The sequence below is a fragment of the Magnolia sinica genome, chromosome 3 (assembly GCF_029962835.1).
Source record: "Magnolia sinica isolate HGM2019 chromosome 3, MsV1, whole genome shotgun sequence".
NCBI classification, from domain to species: Eukaryota; Viridiplantae; Streptophyta; class Magnoliopsida; order Magnoliales; family Magnoliaceae; genus Magnolia; species Magnolia sinica.
The window spans coordinates 105,953,530-105,979,587 of record NC_080575.1 but is presented as its reverse complement, the minus strand read 5'-3'; the positions used below and the strand labels follow the sequence as shown (position 1 = coordinate 105,979,587).

Sequence of the window (26,058 nt, the reverse complement as noted above, 5' to 3'; positions counted from 1 at the left end):
AGATTAGAGTTAGAGATTAGTGAAATTACCATATTAGGCTTCGATGAGACTGTGTTCTTCTCGGTCGCCCCTTTGGAGTGGGAGAAGAGAAACCTGCAACCTTTCTCCAACCCAACGACTCCGATGCTCTCTTTAGCCGTTTATGGTGTCTAAAGCTCTGTTGGGCTTCGGGACAGGCCACTTTCGATTCAAATTTGGTTTGTCTTTGCCGGGTTTGGGCCGGATCTATACTTATGACCCATGGCCCGTACCAACCAAGCAGAGTAACCAAAATCTGAGCCCGAAAAATGGTTAGGCCCGAACTCGATGCTACCCAGCCCAAATTTGATAAAATCACTATTTTGCATTTAAATGTTGTTAATCTATCTGTTGATCAAGTGGGGCACACATACACAATGAAATAGATGTCCAAAGAAACGAAACCAGCTGTATGCATTCATGGAGAATGGGTTGTTGTCTAGGGGATGACTAGAATGGGATACTTATAGGAAATGAAATTGCGTGTCTGAAATGACTTGAGCCCTGGCCCAAACCAAAACGAAAGGCCCAAGCTTTGCCCATGGGCCAAGCTGGATTCAAAGTAGAAATGGGCTCATGGAGCTTATGCAAGTCACCTTAATTTAATGGGTGAAGAAAGCAGGTCGCATCAGCTCTCGAATCCTACCAATTATTCATGGAGTAGATTTAGAGGACACTTTGACTTGAGGTATAGTATAATTATCTTGAGTCACATTGCCGGTGTGTGAAGTTGTTGCTCTTTTTTCTCTCTTTTCTTCTTTTCCTTTTCAATTAACAAAACCACATTTGGTACCTTTTCTCACTAATAAATATACCCATTCTTCTCCTAATAATATGTTAGTAGAAAACTATTATTTCAAAAAAGTATAATATCTCCTAAAAGGTAAATTCTTTGGTTTAGAAGACATTCAGTTAGAAGATAACCATCACACATACAATGAAACATTTTTATTCTTTCAACATACCTTTATAACATTTGGTTTTGAATAAAAACGATATACAAACATTCAAGTGGGAGCCACAAAGAAGGAGAAGCTTCACTTGAAAATCTACATTTTAGATAAACACCAATTCCACACACTAAAATTACATACATATCATAGCAAGAAAAATACCTTCTCCATATAGGATGATTTTCATACAATAAACACACATTATTAATGTTCTTGCCACTACACACCTTCAACCGCGATGATTTTCATCCACCCAACTATACTTTAAGATCCATGAGTTGATGTAATGCAAGTGCATGGAATGGCCCTAGAGAAAAGGAAGACCCACCAATAGACAACTCTTGAGCCACGTGGTGCATGGTTGGCCGAGAGTTTGGATCCGGCCGAATGCATGAAAGTGCCACGGACACCACAAATATGACTTCGTGTGCAACCGCAGCCGTCAGGTCCAGGAGACGTTGATCCAACATATCCTTTAGCAGTGTATCTTGTCTACTTGGTGGTGTCAGAGAGGAGATGAGCTCCCCAGGATGCCTTCCCATCATCGCTTCAAGTGCCACAATGCCAAAGCTATATACGTCACATTTTTCAGTTACCCTCATTGTATATGCAAGCTCTGCAAGAAGGAAGATGGTTCAGTCATGATCATTTCTCATTCTTAATCGTTAATAGCTAAACTCTTAATCATATATCGAACTTACCTCAATTTCTTAATCTAGATTTCATATCTTCGAAGTTTTTGTCCTTGTTAACTTCAAGACATCTCTATAAACTGCGCAAATGCCAAATAAGACATACTCAGCACATCTGAGAGGTGCAGAGAATTGGCCAAAGTTTTGGATGATCTTGCGAAAATGATGCAGGGATGAACGTGATGAGGATAACTACTCCGAATCCACGGAGCTTCTCTGGACTCCTCACAGAGACTTCTCGAATCCACGAGGAAAGAAAGCAGAAAATAGAAATAAATTCTAATAAATTCGAAATTGATTAATTGATGACTAAAAACGAGTTCATAACCCTTTAAATAGGGGTACCAAGCAATGGGAAAGAAATTAGAATCAAACTACAACTCAAACTCCTAGAATCCGCGACTTACTATAAATAGTAAACTTACTATATATAGACGGTCATGATGTCATCTAGTGCGCAAGGTTTTCGGCCAAAAATAGGAAGTGTCCTATTTGGCTTCTCCAAACCGTTCTCCTAATTATTCTATGCTCTTTTCACGTTGGGCGCAACTCCTAAAGCCCGACGGATGAAGAGTTATAATCAAACTAAAACTTACTATTTATAGTAAAAACGAAATTAAAACAGGAAACGACCATTGACCCAAGGGTTTTTCGCAATTTTGGGCTGCATAACTTGGCGTAGCGGGGTTGGTTGGCTTCAGTAGCTCGTTCTACCCCAAAATCATATATTTTACGTCAGATAACTCATTCCGGATTGCAAGATACGCCCGATTTAAGGTTCGATGGTCTGGATCATTTTTGTCATCGACCGGGCCTTTTCTGATCCATCTTGGCCATGTAACTGTCCGCGACCTGCTCTACATCAATCTCCTCCACTTCAAATGAACTCGTCTTCGAGTTCTCGTCATGCTCTGGTTCATGATACTCGGTCAGGTCCGCGACATTGAAAGTCTGTGAGATTGCATGTCATCTGGAAGATCAACAATATAAGCGTTGTCATTGATCTTTTGGATGATTGGGACGGGTCCAATCTTCTTATTTTTCAACTTGTTGTACATCCCGGTCGGAAATCTCTCTTTGCACAGATGGACCATAATGCAGTCGCCCACCTCGAACACTTTTTGTCGCTGATGCTTGTCCGCTTGTTCCTTATACTTCTCGTTCGAGGCATGTAGCTTGGTCTGTACTTCTGCATGGATGCCCATGATTTTGTCTGCCATATGTTCTGCTGCAATGCTCGTGCCTAGGTGCTTCGGTAGAGGGACCAAGTCAAGTGTGTGGCGAGGCACTCGTCCGTAGATAATCTGGAACGGTGATCTCTCTGTCGAGCGGTTCACCATGTTGTTGAATGCAAACTCTGCTTAGGACAAGGACAAATCCCACTACTTCGGTTTTTCTCCTGAAATACAGCGAAGGAGGTTTCCCAATATGCGATTCACAACTTCAGTCTGCCCATCAGTCTGTGGGTGATAAGCACTGAAGTAGTGTATCGAATCGATTCCATAAAGTCCGCCAAAAGTGGCTAATGAACTTCGTGTCACGAACAGAAGTAACGGTCTTGGGGACCCCGTGTAGCCGAACGACCTCCCGAAAAATAAATTCGCCACATGTGTTGCATCGAGGGTCTTTTTGCATGGGATAAAGTGTGTCATCTTTGAGAAACGATCTACCACCGCGAACACCGAATCCATGCCGCGTTGTGTTCATGGGAGACCAAGCACGAAGTCCATTGATAAATCCTCCCAAGGACCGTTAGGCACAGGTAACGGGGTGTAGATGCCCGTATTCTGAGATTGTCCCTTGGAGGTCTGATAAACATGACAACGTTGTACAGTTTTTCCCACATCGCGTACTACCTGCGGCCAGTAATACCGTTCTTCCACAAGAGCCCGCGTCTTGTCTCGTCCCAAGTGTCCACCAAGGCCACCTCCATGTAGCTCCTGAATAATCTGCTCCCTCAGAGAATTTTGAGGGATGCACAATCGATTTCCTTTCAAGAGAAAATCGTCCTGTATATGAAGGTTACTGGGGTGACCTTCTTGACACTTCATCCAAGAATCTTTGAAGTCCTCATCCTCGGCATACAGCTCCTTGAGACAGTCAAAGCCGACTACCTCGTTGCTCATTGTAACTAGTAGTGATGCACGACGGCTAAGTGCATCAACCACCTTGTTCTACTGCCCTGACTTGTGCTTCCGAACGAACGTGAATCCTGTAAAAACGTAACCCATCTAGCATGCACACGATTCACGTTAGTCTGACTATTAATAAACTTTAATGCTTGATGGTCAGTGTATAAAACAAACTCTCTTTGACTCAGATAATGCCGCCAATGTCACAGCACCTGAACAACTGCGTACAACTCAAGCTCATAAGTCGACCACTTCTTTCGGGTTTCGCTGAGCTTCTCGCTGTAGAAGGCTACCGGCCTGCCTTCCTATGATAATACTCCTCTAATTCCGACGTATGAAGCGTCACACTCAACCTCAAACAATTTGTCAAAATTAGGAAGCACCAAGACCGGTGTTGTAAACAAACGATGCTTGATCTCATGAAAGCTCTTATCAGCTTTATCGGTCCACTGGAACGGTCCTTTTTTCATACAATCTGTTATAGGAGCGACTATGGTGCTAAAATCTTGCACAAATCGACGATAGAAAGTCATCAACCCGTGAAAACTCCTCACCTCATGAATGTTTATCGGGATCGGTCATTCCCTAATAGCTCGCACATTTTCATCGTCCACACGAATGCCTGTGGACGTTACAACAAATCCTAGAAACAATAAGCTGTCAGTTAAAAAACTACACTTCTTCAAGTTGAGGTACAACTTGTTAATTTGTAGGACCTGTAGTACCTGCCTGAGATGTTTCCTGTGCTCCGCCTCATCTTAGCTATATATCAGTATGTCATCAAAATATACTACCACAAATCGGCCAGTGAACGGTTTTAGAACTTGATTCATCAAACGCATAAAAGTACTTGGTGCGTTCGATAGGCCGAAGGGCATGACCAGCCACTCATACAACCCTTCCTTGGTCTTAAATGCCATTTTCCACTAATCACCGGGTCGAATACGAATCTGATGGTACCCGCTCCTTAGATCTAGTTTAGAGAACACCTTAGTCCCTTCTAACATATCGAACATGTCGTCCAACCGTGGTATTGGAAACCGATATTTGATGGTAATTTTGTTGATTGCTCAGCTGTCGACACACATGCGCCAGCTTCCATCTTTTTTTGACGTTAATAATGCTGGTACGGCACATGGGCTCATGCTCTCTCTTAAGAGACCCTTACGGATCAATTCCTCCACTTGCCCCTGAAGTATCTCACACTCCTTCGGACTCATCCGATAATGAGGGCTATTGGGCAGGCTAGCCCCAGGGACGAGGTCTATGTGATGTTGGATGTCCCTCATGGGGGGCAATCCATCAGGTAAATTCTCAGGCCAAACTTCTTTGAATTTGTTTAGCAACAGTCTTAAACTTGGAGGGTTCCTCTTCCTCGCCCTTCACTACTACGGCGTATACCTCGCCAGTTTCCTTGGATTCCTCCATGAAATCCCGAATGGTCAAGAGGGAACTCTCCTCCACTTTAGAGGCTTCAGGGTGGTTCTCTGGTGCCATAGGGGCAAGGATTATTTTTAGACTATCCTTGACGAATACGTAGACATTATCTCATCCCCGATGGGTCGCATCATGGTCCGACTACCAGGGTCGACCAAGTAATATATGACAAGCTTCCATATCGACTACATCACAAAGAATTTGATCCTTATAATTTTTGCCAATTGAAAACGAGATAGTACATTGTTCAGTTACCTTGGTCTCATTCACCTTTTTTATCCAGCCAATTAAGTATGGGAAAGGATGTTTCATCGTTGGTAACCGCAACTTGTCCACCATTACTCTCGAGACGATGTTTTCGCTACTACCACTGTCTATGATCACATCACAGACCTTTCCGTTGACGGTGCACCGAGTACAAAATATATTGTGTCACTGTGGATGTAATTCCTTTCGTGGGGCATACAGTAATCGTCTCACAACTAGAAATTCGCCACGATCCTCGCCCGTCACTTCATCGCCACCTGCTATTTCTTCAGTGGTTTGTTCATGTTCATCAAAGCGATGGTCTTCTTCTGCGGCCTCATCTTCAGTGCCCCCTTCGTTTATAGTCAAGTGCATGCGCTGTGGGATGTTGAGGACAAGTGTTCGATAAGTGGCCTGGTTGGCCACAACGGTAACAATTGTTCGACCTTGGCCGAGTATAAGGATTTGGAATCCTACTGGAGCCCGTTGTTGTGGGTGCTGCTGTTGAGGTCTGGATGAGTCGCTCCCGTATCACGGTTTGCGATTGTAGGAAGTTGAGGCATCGGATCTTTTCTTCGTGGCAAGACCGGATCTCGCGTGGGACTCGTCATGGGGGTCGATTTGAAGGATATGGACGAGCGGGAGCTCTTGCAAGTTGTGTTTCGCCCTACCCGCCAATTGAATGCTTCATCCACGGTCCCGAGTGCACCTGAATTCGGTCCTGAATTGTCGGCCGCAACCCACCTATAAATCTTACCACCTTCTGTGACTCATTCTGACAGATCGTTTCGTGTAAGCAACCGTTGGAATTCTTTGGTGTAATCTGTGACAGTTCGATTTCCTTGTCAGTAATGATATTGTTGGAATAATATTTACTCATAATCACTAGAGAGAAATCGTGATCGAAGAAGACGTCTCATCCGTGGCCATGATGAGATGGGCACCTTATTCTGGCGGGCTCGTGAGAGTTGTAATTGTTCCCACCATGCAGAAGTACCAGATTTTAATTTAAACGCTTCCAATTTTACCCTTTTATGATCTGGCACGTCCATGTAATCAAAATATCTTTCTACTTCGGCTAGCCAATCGAGAAAATCTTCTATACCTAATAAACCGTTAAAATTAGGAAGTTCAGCCTTACCTCGATAGTCTCTTTCAGCACGATCTAGATGATCACCTCCATGGATTGGTCGTCGAGCAAAATCCTCATTAAGGTCCTCGTCGCTAGAACTTGAGTCATCTGGTGTAGCCCTACGGTTTGCCACTGGTAGTGCTCTACGAAAATCGGGATTGTGTCGTACAGCAACTATGGGTGGTGGAGCACCGCCTAGGGCTCGGGGCGGAAGTAGCGCATACGCAAGACGGTCGAGAGTTGCCTGCAACCCTTGCATGGTCAACTAACTCTTCCGGTGGAAAGCTTCCATTCTTTCTGAAAAATAACGAATCTGTGGATTACCATCCACAGGATTTTGATTCATACCTTCGTTGTTTGCCATCGGCCCAAGGAGAAACCTCGCTTTGATACCAATTGACGCAGGGATGAACGTGATGAGGATAACTACTCCGAATCCACGAGGAAAGAAAGACTCCTCACAGAGACTTCTCGAATCCACGAGGAAAGAAAGTAGAAAATAGAAATAAATTCTAATAAATTCGAAATTGATTAATTGATGACTAAAAATGAGTTCACAGCCCTTTAAATAGGGGTACCAAGCAATGGGAAAGAAATTAGAATCAAACTACAACTCAAACTCCTAGAATCCACGACTTACTATAAATAGTAAACTTACTATTTATAGACGGTCGTGATGTCTACTAGTGCGCAAGGTTTTCGGCCAAAAATAGGAAGTGTCCTATTTGGCTTCACCAAACTGTTCTCCTAATTATTCTAAGCTCTTTTCACGTTGGGCGCAACTCCTAAAGCCCGACGGATGAAGAGTTATAATCAAACTAGAACTTACTATTTATAGTAAAAACGAAATTAAAACAGGGAAACGACCGTCGATCCAGGGATTTTTCGCAATTCCAGACTGTGCAACCCGGCGTAGCAGATTAGTTGGCTTCAGTAGCTCGTTCTACCCGAAAATCATATATTTTACATCAGATAACTCATTCCGGATTGCAAGATACGCCCGATTTAAGGTTCGATGGTCTGGATCACTTCTGTCGTCGACCAGGCCTTTTCTGATCCATCTTGGCCATGCAACCGTCTGCGACCCGCTCTACATCAGAAAAAGTCCGGATGGTCCATTGTTTCATATATATTGTGTATGTTGCCAATTTTTTCTAAAACTATCCATTGTTTTCACATGGTAGTGGCCCGCTCAATAAAAGAACCAGATTAATCATTGTGTTGGGTCATCTACATGTTTGGGATTACCTTTATGTGTGCCTCGGGAATCCCAAACGCATGAGAAGTTGGCACGTGTAAACTAAGTCATTGATGTGTATATAGGTATCATTGTAATTGCACATTTCATCGGCTATGATTGGGTACTATGGGCATTGTTTCAAGGATTTTCGATCTTGGAACTATTTTTTTATTTTTTTGGTGTGGGGCATTCACTATGTGGGACATCACATCAACGGTTTGGACCATAGAGCTGTCGAAACCCTTGTGCAATGGAGGAAACCCAACCATCCTCTGGGATCTCTTGGCTGAGCATTGAAGGATGCCTTATTTCCGTATTCATCACTTCCACATTTATTTCCTTGCACATCATTTTCACATTTACTCGTATGGGCCAGAAGTACGAGTTTTTTCAATCATTTCTTAAACAGTGATTACACATCCATCTATACACTTGGAATATCCATGTAAATATATCCAGACCATCTAAAAGCATGGTCCATATTGTAGATGGAATAGGTTCCAAAAATTATAGTTATTGGAGGACTCTGTCCATCTAATTGGTGGCCAACAAATGTACAGTTAAGAAAAATAGTCAGCATCACAAATTTAATAGCTGATAAAATATGCATAAGTTAGTTGGGTAACTTGGAACTATGGTTAGTCTTACCATGCAACCACATTATCTCTACCATGCATAATGTAAAATGATGGACCACAAGTGTAGCAAAGAAAATGCATTCTTACTTTTATCTTCATTTGCATTATTATATTAGTTTTGACTTTGGCGATTGTAAAAATACAAACCCATGTATGTTTCTTTACAAGGTCTCTTACAGCTGTTGGATCAAGGAATCTTCCAGTTGCCCTAGATTGCAATATTTGACAACAGTATGTTAACATATGCACAATCCTTAGTATGTAATTGCCAACAAAAAATAAAATAAAATAAAAAGGAAAGCTTAAGAAAAAATAAAGACCAATTGCTAATAAAACTTTTAAAGTATGGAGAATGAATTAACAGCTAACCTGGAGCAATGTATCCGTAAGTGCCGGCGAGCGTAGTCCAATTGGACGAATCAGGTATCAACAATCTTGCAATGCCAAAGTCAGAGACACAGGCCTCAAGTTCCGAATTCAACAGAAAGTTGTTGCTTGATAGGTCTCAATGGACAATTGGTTGGGTGCAATCATGGTGCATGTAAGATAATGCATGGGCCACACCTTTAATAACTTTCACCCTTAGAGTCCAATCCAACTCTGCAGCTCCTCTGTCGTTGCTTAGGATACTAGCCAAACTTCCCCTTTACATGTACTCATAGACTAGAAATGAGAATTGAGTATGGGAACAAAAACCATAAAACTTCACAATGTTGTGATGGCGGATTTCTGTTAATGCTCGAATCTCATTTCTAAAACTTCTTTGGTCGGATTGATCCCCACCTTCAAGTGTGTGAAGTTTCTTCACAGCTACTACTTGGCCTGATGGTAGATTTGCTTTGTAAACTTTTCCATACCCTCCAGTTCCGATGCAGTATTTGTCGTCGAAACCCTCTGTCGCTTCCACGATCTGTTCAAATGCATCAATCCCATCATAATTCCATATTGAAAATGGATTTCTGCTGCTCTTTTCAAGAACCACCTTCTCTTTATTTCTTCGTCTTTGGGAATAAATGGAAGAAAGGCTGACGACTAGAAATAAAAGAAACAAGGCTGCCAAGAGAGGAAGAACAATGAAGATAACAACTTGGCGGCCTTTCCTTGCATCACCATGCCTTATTGAAGGAGCGTTGCAGGGTCTCAAACCTTGCACTTCACCACATAAACCTTTGTTTTTTATGAATGCCATTGCAGGAGTCTTCTGAAAGTTTTTGCTGTTGGGAAGAGGACCTTCCAAAGCATTGTATGAAAAATCAATAGATTGCAAGCTGAACATTGCTTCAAAAGAAGGTGGAATGGAGCCCGACAACATGTTGTGGGAGAGGTTTAACTTTTCCAGCACATGCAATTTCCCAAGTTGTGGTGATATCTCTCCATTGAGCAAGTTATGACTGAGATCTAGTAAATCCTCTAAGTATACCAGGTTACCAATTTGAAATGGAATGCTTCCATTCAAATCATTTTCGCTCAATTTCAGATATTGGAGTTTGGAGCAATCCCCTAATTGAGGTGGTATTGGACCACTTAGGTGATTCCTTGACAAGTCAAGAACCTCCAAGTTGGAGAGTTTTCCAATCTCTTTTGGTACCTGACTAGAAAGTTCGTTACCATTTAAACTCAAGCTGAACAAAGAAGTTAGCCTCTCAAATTCCTTTGGAATCTCTCCTTCTAGATGGTTCAAAGAAAGACCAAGTACTTGTAGCTGCTTCAACTGCCCAATCTCGCGAGGAATTCTACCAGTGATCCCAGATAATTGTAGCCTCGTCAAGTTTTTGCATTCTCCCCAGTTCGGTGAGAGTTCACCAAACAACATGTTGTTGCTGACATCCATGAAATAGAGATGTGGGTAGACACCAAAGGCTTCTGATACATTTGCAACAAGCTGATTTCCTTCGAGTCGAACTCTAGTTAAACTAGTGCAATTTCTGAAGCTTTTTGGGATCTCACCAGTTAAATGGTTGTCAAATGCATTGAAGAGTTCAAGCTTGGTCAAGTTTCCTATAGTGGAAGGGATAGAACCTGTTAGAAGGTTACTCTCAAGCTCAAGCTTATTGAGATTTACCAAATTCCCAATTTCTAGAGGAATTGAACCAGAAATTTGATTGCCGTAGAGGTACAAAAGTGTAAGGTTTCTCAAATTACCTAAAGCAGGAGGGATTGGACCTGTCAGATTGTTATTGTGCAACGATAACTAAACCAAATTCTTGAGATTTCCTAATTGTGCAGGAATTGAACCATAAATTTGATTTCTGTAGAGGTACAAAAGTGTAAGGTTTCTTAAATTACCTAAAGCAGGTGGGATTGGACCTGTCAGACTATTATTCTGCAATGACAACTCAACCAAATTCTTGAGATTTCCTAATTGTGCAGGAATTGAACCAGAAATTTGATTGTCAAAGAGGTAGAGGATTGTCAGCCTGGTCAAGTTACCTAAAGATGGAGGAATAGGCCCAGTTATTTCATTAGATGAGATGTCGAGCTCTGAAAGGTGAGAAAGGTTAGCCATTGAAAGAGGTAGAACTCCAGAGAGATAATTCATGGAGATATTGAGGGAGACGAGTCTAGAAAGAGTGCCAATATCAGCTGGGATGGTTCCAGTTAGTGTGTTGTCACTGAGATTGAGACGGAAGAGGTTTGGAAATGAGGAGAAGCTCAAGTTATCAAGCTTACCTTGCAAGCCTGCACTGGGTAAGCTTATCTCTATTACGCTTCCAAGGCCGTTGCAGGAGATCCCATACCATTTGCATGGAGAGATTGTGTTGGCACTAGCATTAGCAGATGGAAGTGACCATGAATGGAGAGCTTGTGGTGAGGAGATGCTGGCTTTCCATTCCAAGAGAGCCTCTGCTTCTCCGAGTGTGGATGCTGGTGCTGTTGTAAAGGCATTGGAAGAAAGAAATTCTAATAATAAAAGAAGAAAAGCAAGAGAGAGATTTCTGTATGGCCATGGCTGTTGTTGCTTATGTTCTGTTACGAACTTACGATGGATGGGTATTTATAGAAGGAGGTTGATGCTACTCTGGACAAGAACAGCTTGTCTTACTCTTTCGAAAAAGGAAAAGAAAAGAAAAAAGAGTTAATTGATACAGGCGTTGAAAAATATGAATTCCCGTAGAAATGCGTACGTACACGATCTAAACGCTCCAATTTGTGGACCCTAACTTAGATAAGGAATAATATCTGAAATTAGATCCGTTGGACCTAGGCTTGTCAATGGGCCGGATTAGGTCCGTCCATCCATCCATCCGGGCCGAGCTCTGTCCAAGCCCGGCCTCTAATTATGAACCAAGCCCAAATCTAGCTCGGGCCCATGACGGGATGAAATAGTCCAGCTCGAGTCCGGCCCAGGACAATTTCACAAAGCCCGTCCTGAGTCCGCCAGAGCCCAAGCCCTCAATATCTCTCCAGATAAATGATATTTGGTGTGCCTCATGTGTGAGAGAGAGGGAGAGAATGAAAGAAAAGGAGAAAAGTTGTTGGGCTGCGCTGGGTTTATGGAATTTGGAGAGCTAAGCCCGAGACCGGTGTGATTTATAATTGGGCTCTTAATTTAAGCCCAACCTCACCGTCCGGCCTGATACACTACCCCAAACCCAGCCCAAATGGCCCAAGCCCAAAGGCCAATCAGGTTTTCGCGGCCCATTGACAGCCATAGTTGGACCTATCTCGCCTCTGTATGGATGCGTATTGCATACCAAGGACGCGGATTAGCTACTGACGCTGCTACTGGCTACTAGTCGGTGCTCTCTTGGTCCCACCATGATGTATATGTTTCATCCATGCTGTCTATTTTTTTATTGTATGAGCCTACAAATGAGTAGATCTAAATCTTAAGTTGATTGACCACATCACAGGAAAAATAGGGTTGATTGAATCCCAAAAATTTTGGGTCTAGTTAATATATATATTTTTTTCATTCATCCAGGTTTGTATGACCTAATCAATAGGTTGGATGTCAAATAAATAATACAGTAGGCTTTAGAAAGTTTTTAATGGTAGACATTCAATTACTACTATTTTCTTGTGATGTGATCCACCTGAGATTTAAATCTGCCTCATTTTTTGAAATCAAGCCCTAAACTAATCTTATAAAAATGAACGAACAACATGATAAAGCACATACATCGTAGTGGGGACTCAGAGAACCGACCAGCAGCCAACCGCCTGCTAAAAGCCTTTACGTGCTACCCGGGTAACAGGGTATTACGCATACTGTGGGCTCACATTGATGATTTTTTGTATATCCAAACTATCCATCCATTTCTCCATAGCATTTTAGGATGGTATTATAAAAATTACCAAGATCCAAATCTCAGGTGGGCCACTCATAGGAAACAGCGGTGATCGAGTGCCTCACCATTAAAATTACCAAAGGGCCCATCGTAAGGTTTTCATGATGTTTATTTGAAATTTAACATATTAATAATGTCAGTAAGATCTAGATGAAGGGAAAATATAGAGGTCAGCTTGATCCAAAAATTAATTTTGTGGCCCGCAAAAAGATTTTAATGGTCATTCATCGCTGTTTCTAGTGATACAGTCCACCTGAGATTTGGATATCATTAAGGGCCTGTTTGGGAGCGAAGATTTGAAACCCCCTGGATTCAGAACCCCCTGGATTCGGAACCCCTTGTTTTTGTTTGGCACCTTGGATTTGGAACGCCCTGGATTGTAAAATTTGTGTTTGGGAGTGTGGATTTGAAACCCCCTCAAATTTTGTGATATATTTGCATAAATATTTAAGGAGACCAAATAAATTATTTAAAATACTCAAATTGATTAAAATATACTACAACATAAATAATAGTTATAACAAGCCCATCAAAATATACACATTGGAAAAAAAAAGATGTAATTCCGAACTTCAGGTGGGCCAGAAAAGTGGGCCTACTAAATTTTACCATTGTCATGTTAAGATAAATATATCTACTCTAATTTCAGGTGGTCTAAAAACACACCATAGAAATTACAAAACATACGTGCACCCATATTAATAAATAAAAGGATAAAGACTGTCAAATATAAAATATTTTTAAAGTTATACAAACCCAAATTGCCAAACTAACAAAGCTAAATAAAAGCATACTAATCTCAAATAGTGTTTATAAGAAACTGGATCTTAATCATTGGATCTGACCGGTGTGATCTTTGCATGGTGGCCCACCAATAGAGGGTTATGATGAATGGACGGTCAAGATCGTTGACAGGATGGTGTCACACATCCTAATAACCAATTGTATCTAGTCCACATGTAATATGGGCCACCCATTTGAGAGTGATGGAGAGCTGATCATCTGACACGAAGATGAGCCTGATTTGCAGCCCATCTTTTCAACGGTTGAGATTTCTCCACTGGCATGACATGTTTGTGGAAAAGATGGGATGGATGTGAATGACCCAGGTATGACCTTTGATAGGGTGGGCCAGCAGAAAAGTATCTTATACAACCTTAATTAATAGAAGATAAGATGATGCCTTGTCCTCATCACATGTAGCACAGATGTATAGATAAACCGTCCAAATTGTGGGTCCTAATATGGATGGAGGATATCCATAACATCACATTGACCAATCAATCCTAACCGTCCAATTAACGACTTTGAAATGAATGGTTGACACAAATTAGCTGAGCCATTATATTTATAAAATCAGATCAACCAACCAATCCTAACCATTGGCTATGAAAGTTAGGGAAAACTAGCGAGTGGTCGTAGTTATAAAATCACAATAACTAATCCTAACCATTCAATTAATGGTGCTATGAAATGAATGGTTAAAGCAAACTAGCAAGTGGTCATATCTATGAAATAACATGGACCAACTAATCCTAACATCAATTAATGGCTACATTGAGTGGTTCAAATTCATAGGAAAAAAAATGTCATCTCAACAGATCCAATGTTTATTTGTCATCCAACCTGTTCTTAGAGATCACACTGACATGTATAAAGTGAAAACATAATTATTAACTTGATTTAAAACTTCTGTGGCCCCTGTAACTTTTCAACAGTAGATGTTTAATTAATATTTTTTTCAATAGTGTGGTCCACTTAGTATTTTTATATGCTTTATTTTTAAGCTAACCTAATAAAAATATCTAATAAAATAGATGAACGGAGGGGATAATATGGATGGTGGCCCTGAAGTGTATTTTAAAGAATACACAGAGCATTAATAAAGTAAATTATAAAAATGTGGTGGCTTCACAGCATGCACGTTGCCAACTTGATTTTTATTGCAAAAATCAATGTTCTTTAGGTTCGTTAATGAAAGTTGGAAATCCATTCCGTCTATAATATGAGTTATCTTATTTTAGGCGTAGAACATAAATTTAAGAGCTATTGGTAGTTTCAGTTGATCACACAGTTAAAAATAGTATATAAAAGTAATTATAATGGTTGAATTTGTTTTCATTCATATGGCCCACTTGAATGATATTTACCCCTAAATTTTTTTTCTTAAGTATTAATTTTTAATGGGCTATATAATGGTTGGATTACACCATCCATATAACCATGATGGTGGGACATACGAATAAAGTGTTCTTATCCCTCCATTCACTATCTCATTTGGTGTGGCCCTTTTTAAACCTAAAAAATTACAATATTTTGGTCGTACGAATAAATTTTGACAAGTCATCACATAATCGGAACAGATTTTGCATAACCATTTTAATGGGCCATGCAACTAATAAATTATAATTCATTAAAAGAAATCGCTGTAAACCAACCTTTTTCCTTTCCGTAACTTTCAAATAAAACGGTCCGTCTCCTTCTACGACTCTGTAACAGCGATCCGCGGCAACCTTCCGGCGGACTCTAGCGGCGGCGTATGCAGCAACCTTCGCCGGTACCGGACAGGTAATGGTCACAGCGTTTTTTAAGAGGATGAATGAACTTTTTTGAAGAAGATCGAGAGTTGCGGTAAATGGGTGCGTCTGAATGAGCTTTTAAAGAAAATTTCAAACGGTCGGATTTCTGACCGTTGAGCTGCTTCAAAAAGGTAATCCAAGGTCCGAGCGTGGATTACAAACCCCCTGATCGAGGGGATTGCAAACCCCCTGGATTGCCAACCCCCTGTTACTTTATGGTGCCAAACGGCATGGGGATTGCTAATCCCCTCCAATCCCCTGTAATCCCCTCCAATCCACGGTGCCAAACGACCCCTTAAGGTTTGGGATGAGTACTAAAATGAGATGGAAAACATAGGAATAACAGCAAATACATCACGGTGGGACCACACAGCTCGATTTCATGAGAAGTTCTCATGAGCACGACGGCGTAGAACCTTTTCCCGTATATATATATAGAGAGAGAGAGAGAGTCATGCTCCCCTGCGCACCTACGGACGTGCGCACCTTTGCACACGTGTCATGGGTGTCTAATCTGAACGGTCCATGTGATGCAGAATCCCATAAAAACCCATGTGACAAATTTTCACCCTGATCTACTATTCTGGTGGGCCATAGCAAAGAGAAATGCAAATCAAGGGAGAAAACTGTTTTCATTTTTCATGGCCCATCAAAGATTTAGATCAAAGTAAAACTTAGGCCCAGGGGATTTCAGGAGGTGCTACTTCACATGAACGGTTCAGATTTTGGATCCACATCACATATGATGGGTTCTCAAAAAAGTTCGTACGTAATATGTATGAACTGGTTCCCAGGTGAGCATTTCCGTGTGTGTGTGTGTGTATATATATATATATTAACCAAGCTATGGCTTTTACCCATCCGTCAAAAGCCACTTCCATGATTGGTTCAGTTCCCAAACCTTGAGAAAAAATCATTAATGCATCACCTAAGTAAATGGATCAAAGAGCGGCTTGGACGTAATAATTTATTTGGTGGGGAAGTGAGCTTAAATTCTAAGATTAATAAATAGTTGAGGATTGAGTAATGGAAGTTGATCGTGGTTCTTCTGCAAGTCCTTTCCAGCTTCTTTTTTTTGTTAGCTTGTTAGTACACCCCACTGTCGGTTGACGCTTCACTGTTAGCCACCCCCACTAGGGATCGATACCACCATGGATAAGGGTGTCCTTTCCCGCAAACATAGTCTATAAAAGTTGCGCATGACATTAACTGACATATGTGTATGGCGTCCAACCTCTACTACAGAGCCATTCCATTGGATGCCCCCAAAAAAAGCCTATCAACTGTCACATGGGCCCCAACTTAAATTTGAAGGCCTTTAGGTGGTTGACATTGTTTTCCATGGTGTGGCCAGCCAAATGGTTGGATAGGCCTGTTTTCAGGGGCATTCCATCATCATGTTGGTTTTCATTTAATACATGGGTTGGATGGCATTACGCAATATATTTGACCCACACATGCAACAGTGTACAAGCATGTGAATAAGTTTTTAAACACAGGTGAATCATAATAAGCTCATTTCTACGAGCATTTGGGGCCTCAACTTCCAGATCAGGCTGCTTGAGGCAGATTGATTGCACGTACACCTAGTAATCATTCCAGGATTTTCACAGTCAATTTCATTTTTTGTTGCGTTTTGCAAAATTCCAATAAGGAACTGTGACTGAATGGCTTTGGGCCCAGATTCTTAGCTGGTTTGTTTGGGCAGGCCAAGTGTAAATTTTTTTTTTAAAAAAAAATAAATTTTGCATGGCAAATGCTTAAGAGGACCACTAAATTGGGGCTAGAAATGGATCTGTGACTCTGGTATCAAGCAGGTCCAATAAGAAGATCCATTTGCCCATTAATAGGACTGGCAGCCATTGACATCAGAAAAATGGATTGTTAAAAATAGAACCTGCATGCATGACCCGTAAACGCATGCCCTGTCAATCCCCTTAACATATCTGGCGTGAATTGTCTTGGCAGTGTCCATTTGGAGTAGCACCACATATAAGAAAAGGGTATAATCTTTCGATGATCTAGACAGTTCATCCGTTGGGAATCTTGGGACCCACTTATTGGGTGGAACCGCAAAGATCTCTGGCATCGAAGAATGTAACCATCAAAATCTAAGCCTGCAAGTTTCAGATAACATTGAAATACAACCAATGATTTAATGAGAACGGGTCTGGAAATCAGATCATAATTGAGATTATGAAAATGGGTAACATGCACACTTCAGCTACACGCATACATATAGACTGCATGTGCCATGATCTAGACTTCCATTCTGGGCTTATAGTCCAAAACCTATCATAATATAATTAGAATAGATGATCTAAGAAAATCAGATCTAGTGTTCATCGCAATTTGATCATTATCTGGTAATAAGTCCTTTTTTGAATTTCGTAGTTTCCTTCTAATGTTCTTGGGTGCTGTATATTCATTCGGATCCTTCCTAACATAACAGATAGATAACTAAGAAACCTTAAAGAAGTATACAGAGTAGGATTTTGGAAAGTCAAAGTCGGGTATGAATTTCCAAGAATACTTGGCATGCCTAACAAAAAATGGGATTTTGAACCGTAGGGATTTAGATCCAAAACTCTAAATGGGTCACACCACATGAAAAGTAGGGACAAAAAGGCTATCATTGGGCCTACTATCAATGCTATCAACCGGTCAGGCTTGGGGTTGGCTTCGGCCTGAATTTTGAACTGTTTGGAATGGAATTATATATATATATATATATATATATATAATTGATGGCCCGATCAATGTGATGGTTATATTCAATCTAATCCATTCATTACACGACTCCCAGAAAGATGATGAAAGGAAGACACATATTAGCCTCAGACAACTTATTGTAGGCCTGGAGAAGGTTTAGATGGTAGGCATTCAATCCATCTTTTTGGTGGACCAATTAAGGTTTGGATTTGTCTCATTTTTTTGGGCCACCTAATAACATGAGAGGGAGAAACTAATGAATGAAGGGGTGTCACACAAATCTCATTGGGCCCATGCTTTGGGTTACATGGCTCCGTGTAAAAGGGATGACCCCGTAGCAAGAAACGTGCCTGCAAGTAGCCAAGATGGCCTGCAGGGCTGTTGGGCATGGTCTGCCTTGGGTCAGACTTAGGCTGGGGTATAATCCTGAGGGTTAGGTTTGGGCTTAAAATTCAGGCCCTTTTTCAATTGGCCCAGGCTTTGGACCGTCTACAACCTAGCCCAAATCAGCTATTAAGGTGGCCCACAACAAAGAAAACTGTTAGGAGAGAGACGTCCACCCTTGATTTTTACAAGGTCCACCATCATAATTATATGAATTCCGCTCCAACCAGCATATGATATAACAAAACTTGACTTTGGACCCAAAAAAAATCAAACCCACACGTGATTTGAGTGGGCTACACCAAGGGAAACAATTTGGAGGGTGAGCATTATCTTATATATTGTTTCTAATTGTTTGGTTCACCGAATCACCAATGGAGCTTATCTTTGGTCGTTGGGCCTAACATAGGACGACATACCTAATGGTGAGGGTGGATTTCATATAAATACCATGGTGGGGCCAACTTGAGCCTACGGCCCCTTCTCTCTCCCCACCCTGAACAACTCACTCCTTTCACATCTCTCTCCCACAACGGCTCCCATCCAGTGCTATAAATGCAGCGGGTTCGCTTCATTGGGCTTTCAATACTAACTGGCCTTGGGCTAGACTTGGGTGGAGTATTAGGTCAAATGGCTGGGTTGGGCTTGGGCGTTAAAATTAAACTGCTTTCCAATCGGATGGGCTTGGCTTAAAAATTAAGCTGGTTTTCAATCGGCCGGGCTTGGGCCATAAAGAAAAAATCACGAGTTGGCCCAAATTTCGCTCACCTAGCTCATTACGGTTGCATTGGCAGGTGAATTTACAAAAACTACAATGATTTCCAGAAGACTTGCGAAAGATGAGTGACCGCTTACTCATGTCAGCCTTACTATAATGTTTGCGTGAAATTCATGTTGATCGTGAGCTGCTACACCTCATGTTAGGCCTAACTCTCAAATATCAGCCCTATCCTTACACAAATACACCGCGCGCTAAAAATCAAAGTAAAGCACAATACTTACTCTCCATTACGTGAATTGCTCATAAGCTTGGTTTTGAACCATATACCTAAATTTTAGTTGGCGTAGATTTATATAATCATCACATGGTCCATGTAAAAACTATGTATAGAGATCTATTTTTTAATTATTTCTTTTGATGGAATTATAAGTTAGTCTGATTTTTTAGCCCCCAGCCTAATAGGGGAATACACATCTAATGATTAGAGTGGATTGCAAATACAAATCACCAAGGGCCTGTCGAAAATCAAAGGTGTGTACTCTTTCAACTATTAAAAGGTACATTTCAACATTTTATGCTACGCTACTCTTGATTTTTTAGGGCAGTGATATGTGCATGAAATCTACTCCAACAATTAGATATGTAATCCTAAGTTATGCACAGAACTATAAAATCAAGCTAACTCATGATTCATGTGGGCCATACTAAAGTCCATTTTGGATTGTTCCAATATGCAGTATACCAGCCTGGCGATGTTAATTATGCATGACCTCAGCCCGAGCCCGATCCAAACTACCCCTTTTGTACAAGATTAAGTTATTCATATAATGCACCCATCATGCATGATATATGACATAAATTCCCTTGATATCCTGAAAGAGCTGGGCCCAGCTGATGGGCCCTTGAACAGAGCCTTAGCCCAACTCAATTATTAAACAGGTTAACTTTCAAAGCCTAAGCCTGAACCTTGTGCCTAGTGGACCACCCCAAGCCAGGCCTGAAGCAGGCCACCCGGGCTTATTGATAGCCTGACCAAAAACTCTTTAAACCGAGCATGGCATGATACCATCTCTCTAAGCAGTGTACCCAACCCTGCCTATTGCCACCCCTAATGATGATGTTTTGCAATTATTTGAGCAGATAAAGGGAGGGGAATAATTCAATGCAATGAAATGTGTACTAGTCACTGAACAAGGCATCTTACAACTATTGAATTAGGGGATCTTGGAGGTGATTGGAGTGGGAGAAGAGAAACCTGCAACCTTTCTCCAATCCAAGCACTCCGATGCTTTCCTTAGCTGTTTATATTTTGGTGTCCAAAGCTCTGTTGAGCTCTGGGCCAGGCCCACTTTAGACTCAAATTTGGTTTGTGCTTGGCAGTGTTTGGGCCGAGCCTACACTTATGACCCGTGGTCCGCACCAGCCCCAGCAGAGTAACTCAAACCTGAGTTTGAAAAACTAGTTAGGCCCGAACTCGATCCTGCCCAGCCCAAATTTGGTAAAATCACTATTTTCCACTTTAATGTTGTTAATATATCCTTTAATCAAGTGGGGCACACATACACAATGAGATAGATGTCCAGAGAAGTGAAACCAGTGGTATGCGTTCACGGAGAATGGGTTGCTATCTAACGGATGACTAGAATGGGATACTTATAGGAGCAAATGAAATTGAGTCTAAAATGACTTGAGGCCAGGCCCAAACCAAAATCTTAAAGGCCAAAGCTTTGCCCACGGGCCAAGTTAGTATTTTCAAGCTGAATTCAAAGTAGAAATGGGCTCATGGAACTTATGCAGATCACCCAGTCCATTGCTAGCCTTAATTTAAATATTAGGCATGTGGTCCAGCTTTGTTGTGAAATTATGTCATTCCTGATTGACTCATGTGTCCTTACTAGTTTACACATACCTAGCAAAATTTTTAATAAGGTCGCACTATTTTGATGTATATTCTCAAAATCATATATAAATTTAATTAGTTTAAAAGTATATTGAAAAAGTGAGCTCTATATTAAAATGTAATATTAGAGTACATTAAAAAAGTTTTCTCTTCATTGAAATGCTATGCTAGAGCATTGAGAGCACTAATAAGGCCACGTGGTCTTTCTAAATTTGCCTGATGACCCAACTTTATGGGGCCCAACATGATGTATGTGTTTTATCCGTGTGTTTCGTCTGTTTTGCCTGATCAAAGATTAAGTGAACCACTTCATAAGAAACAATGATGTCCATTGATGAGACCTTCTTAAAGCCTACTTTGATGTTTACTTGCCACCCCTGTTCATATGGTCACACACACTTGATGAAAGGAGAACACAAATATCATTTTCATCCCAAACATCTGTCACCCCTACGAAACTTTCAATGATAGGTATTTAATCCTCATTATTTCCAGTGATGTGGTCCATTTGAGGTATGGATCTGCCTCATTATAGGGCTCATGCCCTAAAATGACCTAGCAAAACAAATAGCTGTATGGATAAAACACATTATGGTAGGCCCCACATACTCATGTCCTGCGTCATGAGTCAATCCGCGTCCTTCAAAGTCACTTTTCAGATGAAAAATAAAAAACTTAAAAATCATCAAAAGCTGGAAGTGGATTGGCCTCCTCCCCAACCTGGAAAATAATCCCACCAGGTAGGGGCTCCGTGTGGTCTATCATGATGTGTGGATTTTACTCACACTATTTTTTTTTTTTTTTTTTTTATTATTATTATTATAAATCATTGCAGTGTATTAGCATAAAAAGAGGCCGATCCAAAGCTCGAGTGGACCACATAACAGGAAGCAGTGGTGATACTGACAGCTTGAAACCTTCTATTGGGCCACAGGGATGTTTTTTTTTGTTTTTTTTGGCCATCCAACCTATTCATAAGGTCATATAGATATGGATGGAGGGAAAACACAAATATCAGCTTGATCCATAACTTCTGCAACTCCCAAGAATTCTTTAACTGTTAGAGTTCAATCCTCACTGTGCGGTTCACTTGAGCTTTGAATCTGCCTAATTTTTTGGTACATACCCTAAACTGATCTTGCAAAATTGATAGATGGCATGGATAAAAGCCCTACATTATGGTGGGCCCCACAGAGCCCTGCTGGAACAAAATTATCATCTAGGATCATCTAGGCAGGGTAGGATGCAATCCGGTTCCCAGCTATCTATTGTCAAAGCTCTGTGGGCCCCACCATAATCTATGTATTTTATCCATGCCATTCATACATTTTTCCAGCTCATTTTAGGGCTGATTCAAAGCTCAAGTGAACCACACCATAGGGAACATCGTGGAGAGCTATGTCTATCACTGAAACCTCCCTGAGGCCCACGATAATGTTATTTTGTCATCAACCTCTTCAAAAAGGTACAAAACCCATGATAAAATACCATGATTTATGTGTTTTATCCATGCCATCCATCCATTTTTCCAACTCATTTTCAGGCATAAGCCAAAAAATGAGGCAAATTCAAAGCTCGAGTAGACCACACCATAGGAAACAATGGAGAGAGCTATGTCTACCATTGAAATCTCCTCGAGGCCCACAGTCATGTTTCTTTGTCATCAACCTGTTCATAAAAGTACACAGCTCACATAAAACACCATGATGTATGTGTATTATCCATACCATCCATCCATAAACATGAGGCAAATCCAAAGCTCAAGTGGACCACACATAAGAAACAATGGGGAGAGCTATGTCTACCATTGAAACCTTCTTGAGGCCCACAGTAATGTTTATTTGTCATCAACCTATTTATAAAGATACACCACCCATTTATGTGTTTTATCCATGCCATACATCCATTTCCGGCTGATTTGAAGATATGAGAATAGATCCAAAGCTCAAGTGAACCACACCGTAGGAAACAATGGGAAGAGTAATGTCTACCATTGAAACCTTCCTAGGGCCCACAATAATGTTTATTTCTCATCAACCTATTTATAAAGGTATAAAGACCTAGAGGAAGGGAAAACACAAATACCAACTCCCTCCAAAACTTTTGAGGCCCCTAAATGGTTTCTAACACTAAGCTTTCAATCCTTAGTGTTTCCCATAGTTGGGTCCATTTGGGCTTTCGAGTTGCAACCTCATTTTTGGGCTCACAAGGAAAATGAGCTGAAAAAAAAATGGATGGATGGTATGGATAAAACACATACATTATGGTGAAGCCCATGAAGCATTCACACCAGCTAGCTGGCTGGTGTTGGGATCACCAGCCATACCTTTTCTGCTAGTAATGAGGTGTCTATTGGATGGTGCTCCATGGGCACTTCCATGATGTATGTGGTTTATCCACCTTGTCCATCTATTTTCCCAGATCATTTGAGGGCATCATCCCAAAAAATAATGCAGTTCCAAATCACAAGTGGACCACACCACAAGAAAACAATGGTGATTGAACATCCACCATTAAAAACTTTCTAGGGCCTATAGTAATGTTTATTTTCCATCCAACCTTTTGATTATGTCACAAAGACCTAGACAAAGGGAGAACACAAATATCAGGTTCATCCAAAACTTTTGTGGTCTCCAAAATGTTTTCAATGGTGGGTGTTCAATAACAATTGTTTCCTGTGGTATGGTCTACATGAGATTTAGATTTGCCTCATATTTTGTCTCATGCCCTAAAATGATCAGGAAAAATGGGTGGACAGCATTGATAAAACACAGTACCTCATGGTGGGGTCCACAGAGCACAGTAGAGTAGCTACTGGCGACTGACAACTTCAGTAGCCAATCCCCGTCCCCTTATTATTTCAGCAGGGACTACGGTCCAAATTCAAACCAATAGAAACTTTGTACTAAACCTAATGATAATAAAATCCTAAATAATAGCAATTATCTGTAGGAATAAGCTCTGTCCGGATTGATTGGGTGAAGAAATCAGGCCGCATCAGCTCTCGAATCCAAGAAAGTTCCTTCTCTAATCATGTTATCGCTGCAACACTACCAACAAATTAACTTGATGAGTTTCATCCATCCAATTATACTATGAGATTCTTCAGTTAAGGCATTATAATTGCATGGAAAGGCTATGGAGAGAAAGGCAATTGACTAGCTCTTGTGCTACACGTGGCATGGTTGACTGAGACTATAGATCAGGCGAAATGTAAGCCAGTGTCATTAACAATGCAAATATGACTTCCTTTGGGGAGGGTACTCAAATTTAAAGTGTTATGGTGCATTTGTCGGAAATATTATAGAATGGGAAGCAAATTAGGAAATAGTCTACCAAAATGCTCCACCTGAGAATTTCTATGATGTGGTTTTCAATTTTATGAATGGGGCTCATGGATGTGTTACATAACATCATCTAAGCCTTGTCCAAATTAATTGGCCTCGGTGGATGAATCTTATTCTATCATTCCACTCTATCCAATAACAAATCTTCAAATAGATCGTAAGTCATCAAATCTTTTCCTAGCTACTTTCATGCACATCCTTTTAATCCTTTCCCTTACCCTTTTACATCCTTTAACATGTGCCAATTCACGTCTAACACGTGCAATTCTCAGTGTCCGTTGCATATAACAAAAACCAAACCTTCTGAGTCTACTCTCTCATATTTTTACCTATTGATATTAAATGTTTCCCTAAATTTTCTCTCTTTTTTTGTTTTGTTTTGTTTTTTTTTTTTTTCCTTTTAGATTTTCTCTCTAGAAGCTTTCTCAAAAAATAACTTCCAAAGAAAATGCATGTCTCCTTTCATTTTCTAATCCCCCTTATGGGCCCCTTGGGTGGGAGCTTGGAAAATGAAAGAAAAAAAAAAGAGTGACATTTCTTGAAAAGCTATTTACCAAGTAAGCATTTGGGAATGTGCAAAAAAAATAAAATAAAATAAAAATTACCGGATTCTTGGAAATATTTTTTAGGACTTCTTCTATGAAAAGAATTTCTTAGAAAATGTTTTGCACCGAAATGTGAACTTACAATAAAGGAAAATGTCATTTTCTTGAAAAATATTTTTCCACCCAAAATACTTTCTTAGCTCCTAAACATGGCCTTTTTGAATAAAAATTCATAGAAGATTTCTTTTTAAAAAAATCCCCCTAGGTACCCTTTCCTTTTTTTTCCTACTCTCCAAATACTTTCTTGGTACACAACTTTCAAAGAAATGTCACTTTCTCTCAACTTTTCAAGCTCCCAAATAGAATCATATTTTACTTTATACAAAAAAGTGAATTTTTTTTTTACCATCAAATATTAATATTATCTCATATATGGCAAACCTGCAGAAAAAGGAAGCTTAACAGCAAAAAGGAAATCAATCATTCTCTTGAAAAAATAATCATCTCAAATATTTTCAAAGCTCCTTAACAAGTTTTGAAAATGTTGTCAAATATCTTTAACCTGTATATGAAACAAGAGTTCGATCAATCGACCACCTTAGTCGACCAATCGAGTAAACAAACATGGGTTTGATCAATCGATCAACCACCTTGGTCGATCCATCGAGTGAACCTCAAATTATACATACTGGTCTTTGGATAAGTTTTGGACAATCTTGATCGATCATATTGTTGGGTCGATCGATCGACAGAATTTGAAAAATCCCAATTAAATCTTTTGACTGTTTTTGGCATGTTCGGTTGATTAAACATGGCTTGTTCGATCGATTGAGGATTGCTTGACCGATGTCGAACGATCGGTCGACGACGTGCGCGATTCTTCATAAGTACGCGATCTGTTTCTTATTTTGGACGTTATGCTATATATTGGGTGTAATCGATATTAGGATATTCTAATGGGGATTCTATGGCATTACTAAGGGTTTTAGAGAGAAAAAAACAAGGGTTTTAGAGGGATTCGAAGGGATTCACATTGGTCTAAGTGCTTCCATCTCTCATAATATTAATTTTATAGTGGATTGCTTGTCAC

At 40.5% G+C, this 26,058-nt stretch overlaps 1 pseudogene; it reads right to left on the bottom strand.

The window, feature by feature from the left end:
- Nucleotides 1-1,228: 1,228 nt before the first annotated feature.
- On the bottom strand, nucleotides 1,229-11,027 carry LOC131239033 (MDIS1-interacting receptor like kinase 2-like; annotated as a pseudogene).
- Between the last annotated feature and the right edge of the window lie 15,031 nt (nucleotides 11,028-26,058).